The following is an 8,277-nucleotide window of genomic DNA, read 5'->3' as shown; positions in this document are numbered from 1 at the left end:
GAACTCGACGACTAACATTTTCAGGGTAAAATAATTTAATCCCCTTCTTTTAACCATAACATCGCATCTACAGATTCTTGACTAAATTATTCTATAGTCGAGTGTTCGAGTAGCGAATCGAAATTCGTCTAAATTTAACATAATCATATACAGATTAAAAATACCAAGCCGAACTCGTTTCCATCTGGTCCGTTTACATCGTGGCCGGAATGGTCACGAAAATTATCTAAACGAGATTCGGACCGAACCATCTAAACTGTTATTCTTCTGACTTCTTGTTTCATGATTCGGAAAAAAATAAAATGTATCCGTATTGCGGATTGACTCACTATACATCACTAAAAATCGAGATTCAAAAATATCTCTCATTCTCGGTAAAAAAAATAGAAAAGTGGGAAAATAAAAAAAAAAACTCGCAGCCGATCTCATCCTATCCCTAACCGCCGTGGCTCTTGATTTTCTTCCCCTGCGCGCTTATCCTCAGCCGCCGCTCAACTCAAGCATAAAAATCAAGCACGCGCGCTCATCCATCTTCCCTATCCCCTCCGCGCGATCCTCCCTTGCTCGCCCAGCCAGCGGAGGTTCTCCCATGGTGGCGTCCCCAGCCGCGCCCTCGAGCTCCTTTTCCCTGGTGCGTGGAGCGTCCTCCTTGCTCCTCAGCTGCTTGCTCGCCCTCTGCGCGATGCTTCCTGCACGCCGCGACCTCCCAGCTCGCCAGCGCCCGACCCCCCCCCCCCCCCCCCCCCCCCCCCCCCCCCCAACGCCGCTCTCTCGCCGTGGCCTCTCCCTGCGAGGACACCAGCCGAGCGCCCTACCCTGCCCTGCCTTCCACTACCGCGTCTACAATTTCCCATTCGTCTTCAGCTCGCGGCGCTCCTCATCTTCTTCCCCAAGCCGCGACTCCCGTCGTGGAGCTTCCCTGGACCCCAGCTCGGATCTCCCATGGCCGTCGCGCGCCCTCCTTCTTGCTCGGCCGGCCGCCCTCCTGCTAGTCGCCCTGCTCGGAGCTCCCTTTGGCGTCTTCCTCCCTGCGTCCATTGCTTGCTTCCCCTGTTTCTCCTCCCAATCTGTCGTCTCTGCCTCTAATTCCTGGCATCATTTTCCAAACCCCGCTGCTCCGCTTTCCTCTCTTGTGCTCGCTGTCCCACAGCTCGAAGCCGACGAGGTGGCCTCAGCACACGCGCGCGTAACCATGGCAGCTGCTCATAGTGGCACTGTTGCGTATTCATATGAGAAAGTTGAGTTTCTGAAGCTTCAAAATGGCAGTGATATTCGTGGTGTCGCTGTTGTTAGGACTGAAGGTGAGCCAGTCAACCTCACAGAAGATGTCACTAAAGTTATAGCTGCAGCTTTTGTTGCATGGCTATTAAACAAGAAACCAGATGGCTTGAGACGTTTAAGAATCTCTGTTGGACATGATTCACGAATTTCTACACATGAATTGCAGAATGCAGTCACTCATGGAATCACTGCTGCTGGACACGATATCCTATAGTTTGGATTGGCTTCAACACCTGTAATGTTCAACAGTACACTTATAGAAGGTGAAGCTCAGTTCAATGTTCGTCAGGTGTTTGATCGAAGGCTTCAGTCAGAGACTATCCTTATTCTTGCAAATATGGAGTCGAGTTGATTATGCAGCCCCCTTACTCCTCGTCGTCGATCCACGCCGCGTCCGCGACGTGCCCGACGATCCTGATTATCTATCTTTCTGTGCGCACCACTTGCATTTAGCTCCCAAGCCCCTGTCGTGCTCGACCCTGTAGGTCTTCAACTCGTCGACATCCTTTGCGTCGTCGAAAAATCCCGAGAGTTGGAATAAAGCAGCAAATCCTATGTGGTATAATATTTGCCAAGAGCTCGACCAGATATCCAAACTGAGAACCGTCGCCGTCCTCGCGGTTATCAAATCGATTCGATCGTGGTGAGTCAATTTATTATTTTAGTTAATTGAATTGGATAGTTATATAGCCACGATGATTTTTCTTGTCGTTAGCATAGGCACATTGTGTGACGACTTCTAGATTGGTAGTCGTACATGTTGCTGATCCTCTTAAGCGTCTTTGGAAGGATTTCCCTTCCTTTGTTTTCTTTTTATATTTTAATGGCGCATAAAATGCTTATAGAGGCGTCCCATTTCGTGTAGCAGTTAGTTGTATATCTAGTCACGAAGTAGTTGCGATATGTGGCGAAGTATAGATTTTAGGTATTAATGATACGAAGCATGTGTTGGAAGACTTGTATGCGTAGCGTGATTAGTTTATGATGCGAAAGATAAGTTAAATATTTTCTCTAGCTAGCTAGTAAGTCTGACGATGTTACCATGCCAATTTAGTTTGCTTAAATAAATTAATGCTTGGCTAGTAGGCATTTTAATTAGCTGGCGGTAATGCAAGGTCGTCCGGTCTGATAGTTTAGAAAGTTGACGTGTTTCTATTCTTGTTTTAAGATTTAAATGTCTTAGACTAATGAATTTAAAATTAGTAAGTTTTTGATGTCGAACTTTAACTAAGGCAAATAGAGTGTGAATACATATATTGTTGTTTTGCGATATATAAGCTACCTTTGAATAGGCTAGAGAAGCGTAATTATTGCGCTTAGTCGTATATCGGTAACTAGTATTTTCGTATAAAATTGTACAACGCCTCGCCGCTAGGTGTTTAAATTCGCTATCGTGTAGCACTATTTAGGTTTATAATATTCCCGTTCTTATGCATTCATGTGCATTATGCAAATCATTTAGGTACGCTTATTAATCGCGTGATGCGGAAGACAAGCCAAGTCGACCCCAAGCGCGGGCAAATCCGCAGGATAATGCTGATGGACGAACATGCCCGATCCAGTGCTAGGACAAGGATGATCGTCAAGTGGTCACCTAACAACACTAACCTAGTGTTACTCAGGCAAGCCCCGGTGCATTTGCCACCTCCTTGTGTTTTAAAAACCTTTTTCACTTGCTTGATGCATTAGGTGATAGGAGTTGATTGCTAAAACAATTCCTGCATTACCTTCCTTGAATTCGATTACCTTCCTTGAAATCCCTGTTTTACAAAAAGATTTTGATGCTTAGACTTGCTTTAGAAAAACAAAATGTTTTGTTTTTACAAAAGATGATGTGGCAAAAGTGGGTGGGAATGTTTTCGAAAATAAAACTTGATGGTGAATCCATCAAAGGCCTTGATGGGTTCAACATCGGAAAAGATGTGCCTCTGCTAGGTACCAAACTTTGGGTTCGAAATGATAAAGCTGAGACCGGGCGGTTGACTTACACGAGAAAGGAGTCTCGGTGTAGTGTCTCCATCTGAGTCGATTAAGGACCGTCTCGATGTAGGCCTGCTAACCGAGGACCCTTTAACTGGTCACATGCCTCGTCATGGGTAAGCCTTGCCTCGGGCAGACTAAGGCCAGAATAAGATAACACGGAATGGGTGTGGAGCGGTGGTGAGAGTAGCGTGTACCCTCCATAGCAAGAGGCTGGACGGTGGTGTATCTGTGCTCTCGGTTCGCGTGAACCTGATCTGGTCTTAAGAACCCCGGTGGCGGGTTGACATATGAAAGGGTTAAGTGCTACATATGTCGTGTGATTGGAGATCCTCAGCTGAGTATAATCGATTCGGATCGCCGTACCTTCGCGGTTATGAAGACTTGGTCACTGACTTACACGTAGAACTCCAGTGAAGATGACAGGTTGATAAGAAATTGGCTAGTGCAGGTCAAGTGATTGAACTAGGGTAGAAAGAACTCTAGATGCAGGTAATTTTACTTAACCTGAAAATAAAACTGGATTTTTAAGGATCCACTCATAGTAAGCTTTTCTGCAAAACAGAGTCCTTGATTCTTGATAAGCCTTTCCTTGAATCCCTCTAGCCAGCATACCCTTGAGAGTCTTTTCTTTAGTCGGGTAAGTCTTGCTGAGTAATTCCGTACTCAGGGTTTTATTCCCTGTTGTTTTCAGGTTCTAACCTTGTGCTGCTGTGATGGTGTTAAGTGTCGGTGGGCTCGGCCTTCTTATAAGTCTAAGTAACTCCCTTATACTTCTTACTGAGGATGGTCGTTTGAGCTAGCATATATTTCAAACTTATACTTTTGTAACCACTCCGATAAAATAATATACATTTTTGTAACTTGTAAAATTTGGTAATAAGATTTCCGCTGCAAAAATATTAGTGTGTGTGATTTGTATTACTTAACCCCGCAGTTTTGGTTGAAAGTGGTTTATCCGATGTCCTTGGGCAATCGGACAGATCCTATTGAGTTATCTGGTGCACATGCGTGGCTGTCTGAGGTCTTTGGAACAAGGACAGGTGCATGTGGGCCCGATAACTTTGAGGTTCTGCCACACTAACTGACCTCAAAAGATTCTACCTTATCCTTATGGAGTCATCTTGCCCTAATTAGCATATTTATCCCACTCTAGAGTAACAACCATGATCTAGTCCAAGATATATTAATTAGATCTTATCTAGTTTAATCTAGTCATACCAATCTAGTCAAGATTCCATCTAATTTAGATCCCATGTAATCCAATACGATCTAATCTAAAATGAGTTACTTAAAACATGTTAGTTAATATTGGTGAAGTAGATTAGACCCTACTCCTACAACCATTTTTAACCTAAATTGGTGCCTTAGACCAACTTGGCCATAAACAAACAACCTAACCAACATGTTCATAATGACCATCCATCCCACCAGATCTTGACCTACTTAATGTAGTTCCTCCTACACACAATTATCTTAGCTACATGTCCTTAGCTCGGATGATGACGTCAAGACCAGAGATCGAAGGCGATCGACCTCATCAAGACAAGGAGGGACAAAAGCCAGAAAAGATCTTCAAAAGCTGGGATCCACCATCTGGGATGGAATCTCTCCTTACCATAACCTTTCTCGCCCCAACCTTCTCAAATCTTATGCCCATGCTTTCCTAACTACCTGCTAAGTAATATTAAAGGAAAAAAAACTTAGCCTTGAACTAATTAGAAAAAAACAGCTAAACTGCAAACCAAACTTGTTGCATCCCTCTTCTTACTAATCTCGGGGACGAGATTATTTTTAAGGGGGTAGAATTTGTAACAACCGAAATTCTATCTTAGTTTTTCCTCCAATTTTTTTTTGAATTAAAAATTTCTTTGAATAGAAACTTTCTTATCTTTGAAATTATTCTCCTAAAATAAATGAATGGTAATATTATATTCTAATTATTCAAAACTGGAATTGAATCTTGAAACCATAATTGGAATATGAAATTTAGAAAAAGAAATGACAAGAAGATATTTATTATTTTGTTAAAGTGAGTAAATTATTCCTTTCATGGATTAGGCATGCTAAAATATTAGTGGATAAATAAATATACTATGCATGACATACTGGATTTTTGATTGTGCACTATATATTTGAAGTAATCGCTCAAATGAATAAAATGATTAGTATATGTATAAATTATACTTTGCATCCATACAATATTTTTAGGTGAAAATTGTGAAATACTGAATTTTAAAATATAATAGAAAAAACAGAAAAGAAAGAAAGAAATCTCACGCAAACTTACCTGTATCGGCCCAGCTTCCTTGATCCTAAAGCCATGTAGCCCACGTCCAAGTCCATTTTTTTATTTATTATTTCCCAGCTGACGATGATGTCACTACCATTTCATGTCGATGTCATGCATTAAATCAATTGCTAGCCGCACGTCGGGTATTGTTTTATCTGGCCAACGGGATTCGCGTCAAAGCAGTTATCTTCGTCGCAAACTTCGAATTAGCTAAATAGAACTGTCCGAGCTCTCTGGCAATCGGACTCTGCCCATCGGGTGTATAAAGGCCGACCGCCGTGACCCTCTTTCCTCATCCATCTGCGCCAATTTTTCCCATTGCCACAAACCCGGTGGAATCTGGCCTCCGAGAGCTCCTTGCCGCGCAGAGAGAGAAAGAGCTTCGATGTCGCTACCGCGTCCCACAGGGAGAGAGTGCTTGGACGGCGATTTCGAGGGCGAACCGGGCAGCACCGCTGCGGCAATGGAGGGGCCAGCCTCTCCCTCTCCTCCTCGGTCCACGCCCAGCCGCCGCCATGGATCTGGCCGCGCCGTCGTGCTCGGATAGAAAGTGGGAGATGACCCAGTGACCATCAATTTCTGATGAACGGTGGAGATCAATGCGTGCGGCAGTTTGATCTGGGCCATCGGATCTCTCGATTACAATCGAGATTTGATGATACGTATCCCTTCGCGCCTTAAATCTGCACCGCTGAACCAAGATCCAAAGGTAGGTAGGCACGTACCACTTCATTAACGCCTAGGCCCGATCTGGTCGGCCCGTTTCTAATCGGACAACTCTAATTTCCCCATACCCCTTCGGTCATGACATAATTCATAAAGAACCCTCGCACTAATTTTAAATAAACCCGCAGTCCACACTGTGGGAATACTGAGTCTTGGGAAAATTGTGATTTAGGCCCCTGATCTTTTAAGAAATATTGTGCCCAGTCCAGAACACTTAGGATATTCAGAAATTAATATTAGAAATGGATTTTTAATACAAAAATAAATCCAGAAACTTGTAGAATTCATATTTAATTCATTTTAGCTCCAAGTTGATTCATTCTCGTTGCAATAGTTTTGTTTTAATATTATCTATCATCTAGTATCTTTGTTTAGCCATGAAACTTAGATTAAAATTGTTCACTTGAATTAGTCTATACCAAGCATTAAATAAACTCCAGAAATTCATAGCTCAATAACCGTAACTACGTTTTGATCCATTCTAGTTGCATTAGTCTCACAATAATATTTATTATCATCTAGTAATTTTGTTTGGTCATGAAATATAGGTTAAAATGTTGCACTTAGTCTATTATATACTCAACCACGTGGATCTTCGGAAAACCATAACTTCGTAACCGTTACTCCAAATTTAGTAATTCTTGTTCCTACGATCTCGTAGCAACGCGTAGATTATTATTATACAGTTTGTTCTTATGTTTGATGTGATGTTAATTTTATCTATACCATGTTTGTTTGTATTGCTATGACTAGCAGTGAGGTTACGAGTCATCTAAAGAGCAAGTTGGTACCTGGAATCTCAAGTCCCAGGCAAGTTGTGCCCTTGATCACTTCTTTTTACCTAGTCATGTTCTGATTAATCATAATGATCTGCATAGGTTAATTTTGATGGGACCCAATAGGTTACCCCAGTTTCACTATCTTTATACCTTGTTCACCACTGAATTTTTGGGTAGTACTTGCTATTGCTTTTATGTGGTTTTGGGTATGGAGATACTTTATTCATGATTATACTCTGTTATCAGTTTGTTAATTACTATTCATGATAAGATCATTATGTTAATTAGAACATGGAGAACCACCCGGGAAAACAGTGCTACCACAAGGGTTTATGGACGCCCTTGGCTAACTAACTAGGAAAGCTAGTGGAAGACTACTGATAGTCGCCTAGAGGGGGGGTGAATAGGGCGAAACTGAAATTTACAAATATAAACACAACTACAAGCCGGGTTAGCGTTAGAAATATAAACAAGTCCGCGAGAGAAGGCGCAAAACAAATCGCGAGCAAATAATGAAGTGTGACACACGGATTTGTTTTACCGAGGTTCGGTTCTCTCAAACCTACTCCCCGTTGAGGAGGCCACAAAGGCCGGGTCTCTTTCAACCCTTCCCTCTCTCAAACGGTCCCTTGGACCGAGTGAGCTTCTCTTCTCAAATCAAAACCGGGAACAAAACTTCCCCGCAAGGGCCACCACACAATTGGTGCCTCTTGCCTTGATTACAATGGAGTTTTGATCACAAGAACAAGTGAGAAAGAAAAGAAGCAATCCAAGCGCAAGAGCTCAAATGAACACGGCAAATCACTCTCACTAGTCACTAGGGCTTTGTGTGGAATTGGAGAGGATTTGATCTCTTTAGTGTGTCTAGAATTGAATGCTAGAGCTCTTGTAGTAGTTGAGAAGTGGAAAACTTGGATGCTATGAATGGTGGGGTGGTTGGGGTATTTATAGCCCCAACCACCAAATGTGGCCGTTGGTGGAGCTGTCTGTTCGATGGCGCACCGGACAGTCCGGTGCACACCGGACAGTCCGGTGCCCCCTGCCACGTCATCACTGCCGTTGGATTCTGACCGTTGGAGCTTCTGACTTGTGGGCCCGCCTGGGTGTCCGGTGCACACCGGACATGTACTGTTCCTTGTCCGGTGTGCCAGTATGGGCACGCCTGCCATCTGCGCGCGCAGAGCGCGCATTTATTGCGCGGCAGAGAGCCGTTGGCGC

General features: G+C 43.4%; 1 pseudogene; it reads left to right on the top strand.

Annotated features, from left to right (window-relative positions):
* Window positions 1-264: 264 nt before the first annotated feature.
* Window positions 265-1,970, top strand: LOC109939427 (proline-rich receptor-like protein kinase PERK2; annotated as a pseudogene).
* The last annotated feature ends 6,307 nt before the right edge of the window (window positions 1,971-8,277 follow it).

Source organism: Zea mays, chromosome 5, assembly GCF_902167145.1.
Source record: "Zea mays cultivar B73 chromosome 5, Zm-B73-REFERENCE-NAM-5.0, whole genome shotgun sequence".
In the NCBI taxonomy this organism is placed as follows: Eukaryota; Viridiplantae; Streptophyta; class Magnoliopsida; order Poales; family Poaceae; genus Zea; species Zea mays.
This window is presented reverse-complemented; position numbering and strand designations above follow the sequence as displayed.